The sequence below is a fragment of the Rattus norvegicus genome, chromosome 2 (assembly GCF_021556685.1).
Source record: "Rattus norvegicus strain SHRSP/BbbUtx chromosome 2, alternate assembly SHRSP_T2T, whole genome shotgun sequence".
In the NCBI taxonomy this organism is placed as follows: Eukaryota; Metazoa; Chordata; class Mammalia; order Rodentia; family Muridae; genus Rattus; species Rattus norvegicus.
This window is the reverse complement of record NC_141535.1, coordinates 193,236,682-193,247,475: the sequence shown is the minus strand read 5'-3', so window position 1 is coordinate 193,247,475 and position 10,794 is coordinate 193,236,682.

Below are 10,794 nucleotides of genomic sequence, written 5' to 3'. Positions count from 1 at the left end.
CAGTGGATAAGGATGTTAGTTAGTAAATAGGATTTTGCGGGAAAGTTTTTACATAGTCAAATCTTTGGGAAACACTGAACTGAACCAAAGGAGATGTCTGTCCTTAATGCATTGATACACATCTCCTAGACGAGGGCATGCCAAGAATGTCCCAAATGTACTTGACCATGAACAGCTTTCCAATGTGGCAGCATTTTAAGCAGTAATGGAGAAGGCGAGAAAGACATTGTGGAGGTGGAAGGTGGGAGGTGGAAGGCATACAGGAACATCTTAAATCCACCTCAAGGGTTTGCAACAACCCACTCTCTATTCACACTCAGCTGACCTTGGCTGGAGATCTCCACAGGTGGGTGGAGATTTGTTTGTGTGGATCGAATGTGTGGTACAAGCCACTGTGTTTGTGCAGCCAGGCACCCACACACAGGAGCACAATTGCTGGTAATCAGTTCAGAGGCATGAACCGGGTTGGGTTTTATTACTTGGCGTTTGAGGTTTCCTATTGCCTAATATTGCTCAGGTCTCTTTGGAGATGCTCTAATAAACAAGGCTGAGCCTGCCTCATGGTGGCTGTAACTTGTTGCCGCAGATGGTGGGAGCTCCTTACCGTTCTTAAAAGTCTAAGGTCAGTAGAAAGGATGTGTGTTCTGACTGTGTTCTCCGCCTCGTCCCTTTCCTGCACTACCTACTGAAGACATGCTCGAGGAGCCTTTGCCTTGAACTTCTTTCAACTTGACACCCTCTGTTTATTTCTGCACCCCTAATTACCCTTTCAACTTGCCCTGCTTTATTTTTAGAGGGTTCCCATCCACCTCATTAACAGCTTGCAAAAGCTCCTGTCTCATATTTCTACCATTTATACCCTTCATTAAACACAGTGGCCTTTGTTATCTCAGAACAGGCGCCTGACTCGTTAGGGTTTAGGTAGGGTGACTGGAAGCTATTGCCTAACTGATTTTCAGACTTGCCCTTCCATTCCTCTGATCCTTTTGTTTGCCTGGAAGTCTAGAGCCTGTCTCCCCAGGGTTCTCTCTGTTCTCTTTTGGTTGTTCTTTTTAGTAATCAAAGGCTGAGCATGTAGAAGAGGCTCTGCTTCTGGCTGCTCTGTTTTTGTCTTGTTGACTTGGGGGTGGGGGTGTGCAGGCAGTCTTCCTTCCTCTGTTCCCACCAGGGGTTACAAGGAAAGAGGTTGGTTGGGATTTCCCCCTCCCCCCCCCATAAGCCTTGGCAGCCAATGTGTGAACCGAATGGTGATACTTAATTAAATGCACACCAGGACCCAGGTCTTTGAGCTTACACCTGCTGATCCCTCCACCTCATCAGGAGAGAGGCCTGCCTAATTACCCTTTCCCACTGGCCCAGTTTATATTCAAGCCCTCTTAGAAGGACTGGCCAGAATACTGAAAGCATCCTTCATCAGAGGCACCATGTCCCGGTACCGTCCTGCAGAGGGAGGGAGGCTGTATGAACCAGAAGCTGTAACAGTATAGTGACACTCAGTGGCCAGAGCCAGGTTTTCTGGGAGGGGTTAGTCTGCTGAGGAAACCTGTAGTTTGACCAGAGCAAGGAAAGTGTGGCTAGTGATCTGTCCTTTCTGCAGGGGCCCCATCTCTTTTGTGAGACTTCTGGTATCCCTGGCAAGAGATGAGCCTACCATCTGTGCTACTGGCTCAGAACTGATGGGTGTGGAGAGGAGGGGCCCGGGCTTGGGGAGGCAGAATAGAGTGTTAGGATCCGATCCTCTGAGGTGGAATCTTAGCTTCTTCTATGGCCTAGAAAGTTCCTTACTTCCCTGGCTTCCTCATATATGTGATAGGATGAGATTGAAGGAAATATCTCACAGGTGACAGCAGAAGTGACTGTAGTAATGTATGGAAAATGCTGGGCAAGGTGCCTGGCACATCACAATCACTCAACAGATGGCAGCTGGCATGATTAGTGTTACTGGTAGATACTGGCCACCCTAGATCTAAGAGGCTTCTGAAGACCGTAAGAGCAGCGCCAACAATTAGAGGATTGGAAGTGACCCCCGTGCTCCATGCTCTGTGCTCTGCGAGTAGGGCAGGATGATTTGGACTTACTTTGCTGCTAATTCGACCTGTAGAAGTCCTCTACTCATTCTTTCCTAGTTCTCTTTAGACAAACATTTGTCATGCCAGGTACTTATGCACGGCAGCACGGAGACTTCAGCTCTCAAGCCGTTCTGATGGGAGAGACCCTAACTAGGTTATACTCTAGGAAGAAGACATAGCGTGAAACTCAGAGAGGAACACAAAGGAGCTATTAATTTTGTTCTGTAAAAAAAAAAACAGAACTCTGGGAAGAAAGGCATAGGAAGGATGTTTGAGCAAGAACATTCTCTTTGCTCATTTTCCCGTTGCTATACCAAATACTTAAAACTTAATAATTTATTATGAAAGTAAATTTATTCAGCTCATGATTCTGGGGGCTGAATGTCTTAAGACTGGGCAGCTGTGGCTGGTGAGGACCTTTTTGGGGGGATGGGTCATGAGCCCACTGTCTTGAGAATGAGCTCACTTCTGTGAGAAAGACAGTCTCTCCTTATGATTGAATCTCTCAAAGGATCCACTAACCACATGACCACAACAACCACCAAACTTCACTAAGTGTGACGATCAAAGAGGACAGACCATATTCAACCACAGCAAATTAAGAAAGGGTTTTGATGGGCAAAGGCATAGAAGAACATTCTAGACTGAGGGAACTCCTAGAGTTTTAGTGAATTCCTAGAGAAGTTGAAATGTGTGGGTGTTTGGCAAATATAGGGGTGCTGTGTGTAAAGGCCGTAGAGAAAGCCTAAGAAAGCTAGTACTCGACGTTTCTCCCAGAGAGATCACCAATTAGGACTGTGTGAACCTAGATGGACAGAGTCCTGACAGGGAAACCCTGTCAACGTCCCCCCATAGACCTGACAGCTTAATTCCAAACACAGCAGTTCTCAACCCATGGGTCATGAAGTAACAATGAGTAATGTTATGGTTTGGGGTCACCACAACATGAGGAGGAGCTATCTCAGCATTGAGAAGGCTGAGAGGGCTAAGATGGGAATTAAGAGAGTAGTAAATAGACCAGCTGAGATCTGCAGACCCCTTAACAAACTGCCCAAGGCCAAAATGAAGAGACCTGAACTAAGGCACGTTGAGGTATCCAGATGATGAGGACAAGTCTAGAACATTCTTTAGATAGAATGATTAGGGCTGAGGGGGGCAGTCAGAGGTGCTGGGCCTGGGGTTGAGAATATTAATGGTGTCAGAAGCAAGAGAGGAGACACAAAGAGATTGGTAGTCCATTAGGGTGGGTTCTCTGTGTAAACTTTCAGCAGAATCTGTGTGGTGTTCTCCAGGAGAAAACTGCAAGCTCAAGAAAGAGGTTGCTGCTTTGGGGCAACTCAAAATAGTTTCTCCTGGGCTGAGAGGTAGAGGCTCAGCTCAACTCCCATTCTTGGACTCAGTGTCTTCCCAGGCCCTGCTGCCCAGGCCCTGCTGCCCAGGCCCTTGCTTTTGTTTTTGCCTTTTATGCCTGTCAGTCCCTTATTGTTTAGCATCTGCTTTATGAAACCCTCGAGGATCTGTCCCTTGGAGCCTGTGCAATGCTTGTTGGCTGTGGGAAGGTGAGGATTGATTGGAGGAGATGGGAAGCTTGGAGAGCAGCCAATGGAGCCAGGTCCAGGCCAGGGCAGCTCGCCCTGACTTCCTCTTGTTCCTGTTTGTCTCCAGCCGGGGTTATAAACAGATGTTCTCAATCATGACCAACTGTCTGAATCTGGAGACAGAAGTGGGGATGTGGTTGTGGGAAGCAGATGGCTCACCCTGCTGTCATAGAGGCTGAAGTGTAGACCACTGATGAGAGCAGGAAGTGACCTTCAGGGACTAGGCCAGAGCTTCTGGAGTGGGCATTGTGGCTATCAAGATCTTCTTTTGTTCGTGCTGTGAACAAGGACAGCCAGAGGACAGCCAGACAGAGGCCAGGTGGGGAAAGTAATCATACCCCAACATTGGGGTAGACTCTCTCTCCTGTGACTACCCTGCTGGGAGGAGTTCAGAGCCCACCACCATGGAAGCCAGGGCCAGGTAATGACCTTCTGATGCACCGAGCCATATTGGATTTTGGCCTAGCCGCTTTTTGACTGCATGGCTCAAAGTGACTAGGTGACTCTGGGCTGTTTGGCCACAGAGACTCACCCCTAAGATGACTGCCTTAAGTCTTAAGATTGTTGAATGAAAGCCTCTCCCATGAATTTATGGCACAGGAAGATAACATTCAAGGGATGCCTCAGCTCGAGCAGATACCAGTTATCTCCTCAGTCAACACCCAGTGTCTCCACCACCTGACCTCATCTACCGCCTGACCTCTTTGCCTCCAGCTATCACTACCTATATCCGCACCTCCCCCTCCTTCATGTTTCACAAAGGTCACTCCCCCTACCTGAAAGCCTTAAAAGCTGTAACGTTCATCCCAATAAACGAGACCTTGACAATAGAATCTTGCTTGGTCTCCTTCTTCTCTCGCCCCCCATTTAGGCCCAAGGGTAGCGCCCCTTCAGGACCCTGAATAACTGGGTCCCCGCTGGTGGGGACATTCTCAAGAATGACCATTCACACCTAAGTCCACTTTCTAATTCTGAGACCAGATGTTCCTAGACACATGGACCTTATTGATCCTGCATCTGAACCAGCAGCCAGGAGCTGAGATGCAGGTTGCTAGGCTCCAACATAGAACTGTGCATTGCAATCTCCGTGGGCAGTGAGTTCTGTCTCTACCAAGCTTTCTGGTGGTTAGGTACATATAACATTTAAGCACTGCAGCCAGAACGGTTTCTGTTAAGATTAGTACTTGTCCTTCTGTCCCTTATTGGTGACAGATTCTTCTCTTTAGCAAACTCCGCCATGACTTAGCTATGGCCAGCAGCAGGTAGGGGCCAGATGATGAGATGGCTCTGAATGAATCCCTGGTAGAGGACAGGTTTGGTGAGAAAGAGATGGAATGGGTGTATGGATTCTGTGTGGGCTTCCGCTATGGACAGAGGAACAGTCCCCTCTGGGCTTCCCAGAGAGGCTGGAGTTAGGCCCCAAACTCTGAGTGGGGTTGGATTTCTTGGATAGCAAAAGGTAAGCTCAGTTATAGAGGGGTCACAGGCTTGAAAAACAAACACAGAGACCTGTGACACACTTTGAATGGAAGTTGAATGGATGTCAGCTTCATAGAAGGCAAAGTCCTTGCTAATTTTTAAAGCTCTCTGCAAACATTAATTATCCCATTCTCTTCCTGTGGGTAAAAGGGAGTCGGTAAAGTTTCTTGGTTAATGGAGGGGTCTATGTTAAAGTCTTAAGATGGCTGAGGTACCACATAAATGCAGACAGGGCTTGCGCGTACCGTCATTATCTCGGGGCCAAACATGGCTGGTTTGCTCAGTGACTCTTAAAAAAAATAATTTGGCTGCCTTGAGGTAGAGCCTTTACTCTCTAGTTCCCACTGCCTGTCACCCTCTCTTGGTTTTACGGCCTTACACATCCATGCCACCTGCTCACTCCCGAAGGTACTAGAGTTCTCTGCTCCTGGAGTGGCACAGAGGAAGGTGAGCAGTTGAAATTGCAAGAATAACCCAAAAGGGATTTCATGAGACTGATTGGTATGGTGAGGGAAGAATGAAGGGGGCCAGAAGACTAAATAATCATGGCACATGAGACTGAGGGAGGGCAGTCAAGAGTTAATCCATGGGAACAATGACCTAGGAATCTACAGAGGGGAAGCCTGTCAGGCTAGGCTGGGATCAGGCTGCACCAGGACATCTTAGGGCCTTGCTTAAGAGGACTTGGGTAGCTGGTGATGTGAAAGGGTCCAGTGAGAGGCTGAGGACTGGAACATGGGTTCTTTATGTAGGAGTGTGGGTGAGCTGGGGTTGATAGCAATGGGTCCCATGAATGAGATCAGAGTCCCTTAGGGAGAGAGCTCAAGGGGGATAGGTTGGGGCTGCTTCCTCTAGTGATAAAGCACTGGTTGGCAGACTGGAGAGAAGGCACTGAAGCCCAACTCCCTGAGTGTGTTTAGGAATGGGGGCTTCCATGTATTTGGCTTTATTTGTGGGACTGGCGTAGGCTCCATGAACACCTGGATATAAGCTGATCCATGGAAGGGTGTGGCTGGTTCTCTACATGTCTCGGTGTTCTCCCTGAGCATCAGTGCTTGCCTAAGTCTGAGCTGCTAAGTGGCCTGGAACACCACAGCCCTTTGCTTCTCAACTAGAGAAGCTGCCTTCTGGTATGGGCACTGGGGCTGCTGAAACTTCTGTTTCCTGTCCACTCCAATCTGTAGATTGGCCAAACACCAGCCAGCTTTCTCTTTGGCTTCAGCTGTTTCTTTCCCCTTACCTCAAGAAGCCTGTGAGGTCAGAGAGACTGGCTCTCAGCTGGGGCCCACAGTGAGAAGCTCACTTTTGGGGATAGGAGGTAGGGGGTGTCTGGGATGAAAACATTTGGGTACCATGTGTCTTCACATCTCCCTAAAGTGAAAATCCAGCTGCTATGTTCCCCACTTGGTCTCTGAAACAGAATCTGCTATTTACAGGGACCAAACCAAGGGCCAGTCAGCTCCTAATGGGAATTCCTGAGCCCAGAGTTCTCTGGAGCAGTCACTGCCTGGCTTTCTCCCACAGGAGTTCAGCTAAGGTTTTCCCTGGAAAAATGCAAAGCTCTGGGAAGAGAGAGAGACAGAGAGACAGAGAGACAGAGAGACAGAGAGACAGAGAGAGAGACAGAGAGATGAGACACAGAGACAGAAAGACAGAAATATGTTTATGTGTTTGCTGGCACCAAATGCGCTCATGCTTATGCACACAGAGGTCAGAGAAGAGTGTTGGGCATCTTCCTCTAACACTCATCTCTATTCCTTTGAGGCAGTATCTTCCTCTAAACCAGCAACCCTCTTGTCTCCACCTCCTATTCACACTGAGGGTTCAGGCTCAGGGTGGAGCTTGGCTTATTACATAGGCACTAGGATCTAAGCTCAGGTCCTTGTGGTTGCACAGCAAGTGCACTAAGGCACAAAGCTCCACCTTGTCTTTTTTGATGCCAGGAAGGTGGGTGAAGGGCTCAGAGAATGAATTGGTTGAGGACAATGAACAGCTGCTCACAGAGTTCTCCGGGTGCTCTGGGCACGGTCTCTTTCCCTGTAGTTGGCAGGACTTCCTGCTTCTGGAATTGTGTCTAAGAAAATCCACTGTGCAGAAGCCAGGCCTGATGGTTATTACACACACACACACACACACACACACACACACACACACACACACACCACACACACAACTTTCAGGTGCAAGGAAAAAGAACTGTGAGGTGGCTGACATTTGAAAAGACAGCTGGAATGAGAGAGATATCGACTGACAATTCATTAAATGTCACCACTTCTGTTTCTCTTTAATGCTCAGCACTTAAGTTATTCTAAATTAATTACGCAGCCACTTGATTTATTCCTTGCATGCATCCCTCTTCCTGTCCCTCCCACCCTTTCTCAGCACTGTGCCTTCTTCCCTTTGTTCTCAAGTTACCCTGTTGTGAAGTAGAAAGAGGCCTTCAATGACCTAGAAGCTGTGCAGGTGCTAAGGGACTGTGTGTTCTCAGTATGTCCATCCCCCATCCTTCGCCCTCCTACCCCAGAAGGTCAGCCGAGCAGTGCAGAGCTGCTGTCAGAAACTCTCTTTACAGGGGAAACAGATGAAGCTCAGCGAGGCTAAGGGGTCCACTGGAGAAGACTGTCATTTTAGTCCATTTTCTGATGCAATAACAGAATATCACAGACTAGAGAACTTATAAAGAAATGTATTAGACTCCTGGTCCTGGAAGCCAGGGAGCATAAGAATATGGTGGTGGCGTTTGCCAAGGGCCTTTGTACTGGAAGAGCAGGTGACCACTCATGGTGGAACAGAAAATCTAGCAGACCCGTTTTTATCAGGAATCCATTCTCAAGATAGCCAACGCAAGCCCGCGACAGCACAGATCTGTTCATCAGGGTGCAACACGCATGGATCTGATAATTTCTTCCAGAACTCAGCTTTTAATACTATTAAGAGGGCAGCTAAATTCCAACAGGAGGGGTGGGAATGTAGCTCAGTGGGACAAGGCTTGCTAAGCATACATAAGGCTGCGACTCCTATCCCCCTCCCGGCCCCTACTCCCCTCCCACCAGGCATTTTAGAGGGGACATTCAAACCATAGCAAGAGCAAAGAAATCCAAGAAGTCAAGAATTAACCCAGATCTTCTGACTTTAGCTCCTGAGTTTATCAAAAACATTAGTATCAAAGAGAAGAAGCCATCCCTATCAGGAAGATCTGGAAGGAAGCAACATCGCATAGCAGGCGGCCATTGGGATTCAATAAGCTGGAGAATTCAATTATACCCTTGTTTCATTGGTAGGAGAGTGAGGAGCAAAAGCAGGAGGGCAGCTGTGGGCACGTGGGCTTCTCTGAAGAGAGAGTTGGGCATGTTAGCATTGTGTGAAAGAGAAAGTTATTGATAATTTAAGGAAGGCAGTATCTGAAGTTTGTGTGGCTCTTTGATTTCACGATCTATTTTAACTGCTGTGTGTCATTGTCAGTAATTTCTCCAGGGAGATGAAAGGCCAGCGTACAAAATGGCTCTGTCCCTTTCAACGATGATTTAGCAAGTCCCCTGTCATCTCAGCGTCTCCATTTCCAGAAACTCTTAGAATTTCTAGCCACAAGTTTTTATTCTTCATTGCCCCAGTCTGAAGGGGTCGTGACAAACTTGGCTCTGGCAGATTGCAGGAAGAAGCCACAGAGCAAAGAAATGTTATGTGTCTCAGGAGAGCCTGAGGCACCTGTCTGCGTGGAAGCTCTTTGTGTGCCTGGATAGTCCCTGATGTGTCACCAAACTTTCCCAATCTACAGGAGTTATAAAAGAGCCACTCCAGGGAGCAGAGTCATGCTATGCTTCCAGTGTCTCTCCACAGCTCTCGTTGCCTCAGCTGATTGTCTTCAGCTGAGAGCCCTACAGCAGGAGAATTATATTCTGGTACTGTGGGAAAGGAGATGCTCAATGGCTGGGGCCTGAGTGGACCTGGAGAAATGTTTCAGCACAAAGGGTTCCCCCAAATCCCCCCAACCCGACCATCTTTCCGATCATTCAGCTGTCTCTTCTTCAAGTCTTGTTTGGAGTCACATATTGTACAGCAGGAGTGAACAGGCCTGCTTTCTTGAACTCCATGCTGCTTTCCAGTGCAGCTGCCAGGGTGAGCCAAGTCTTTACCTTCCCAGAGTCATCTTCCAGAGAGCATGTATGTGGGGTGGTCGCCTACTGTGGCATGCGATGAGGGTGCTCTCCTGACATCTTAGCAGCTCCTGAAGGGAATAACTGGTGTTGGCGACCACAAGGCCATTACAGGGCCGTGGAAAAGATTAGACTAAGGTTCCAGGGTTAGTTTTAGATCTCTAAAGGACAGATGCACAGATGTCTGGATTAGGCAGTCTGTAGGGGCTGAAAGCCATGTGACTGGAGCAAGAGTAAGGTCGAGCTGTGTCCAATCTCATCCTGAGACCAGCAGGAGTAGGGCTCTTTCCTCCTTCCTCTGGACCTGCATGTCTAGCACCCTTAGCCTTAGGACGCCTCCCTCCCAACTCACACACACACACCTCTGCTATCCTTGAGATAATCACATAGCCTGGTGGCCAGGTTTTAGGTTATACTTTCTCGCTCGGTATAAGAACAGGGCCAGCTAGCACCTGGAATTCCTCTTCATGCATATGAAACATCCCCAACACCTCAGCACCAGCCAATCACGTCCATGTGTCCTGTAAACTCTACCCACTCCCCATGGTTTATATAGCCCTTGTTTACCCTCAATAAAGAGAGATGATCCACTGAAAACTATCTCTTCCAGAGAAGGCTTTTTCCTCCCACACTCATGATAACTGAGATCCTGTCTAACCCATCCACCCATCTAACCCATCTACCCATCCAACCCATCTAACCCATCTAACCCATCCACCCATCTAACCCATCTACCCATCCAACCCATCTAACCCATCTAACCCATCCACCATCTACCCATCTAACCCATCTACCCATCCAACCCATCTAACCCATCTAACCCATCCACCCATCTAACCCATCTACCCATCCAACCCATCTAACCCATCTAACCCATCCACCATCTACCCATCTAACCCATCTACCCATCTAACCCATCTAACCCGTCTAACCCATCTAACCCATCCACCCATCTACCCATCTAACCCGTCTAACCCATCTAACCCGTCTAACCCGTCTAACCCATCTAACCCGTCTAACCCGTCTAACCCGTCTAACCCGTCTAACCCATCTAACTCGTCTAACCCATCTAACCCGTCTAACCCGTCTAATCCGTCTAACCCGTCTAACCCATCTAACCCATCCACCCATCTACCCATCTAACCCATCTACCCACCTAACCCATCTAACCCATCTAACCCATCTAACCCGTCTAACCCGTCTAACCCATCTAACCCATCTAACCCGTCTAACCCGTCTAACCCATCTACCTATCTAACCCATCTACCTGGCTAAGCTTCATGTCGTCTGGCCCAGCCTGGTGCCCAGTGGTGGCTGGATATCCTAAGGAGAAAAGCAGACTCAGGGCGGCAGCAATCCTTATCAGGGAGGCCTCGTTTCTGTGGTGTATCCCTAGCATCACCCTTACCCTATCACAGAAAATATCCTCAAGAGTTGGGTCCCTGTCAGCGTTACCCAAAGCAATTCACGATACATTGCAATCCCTATCTGATA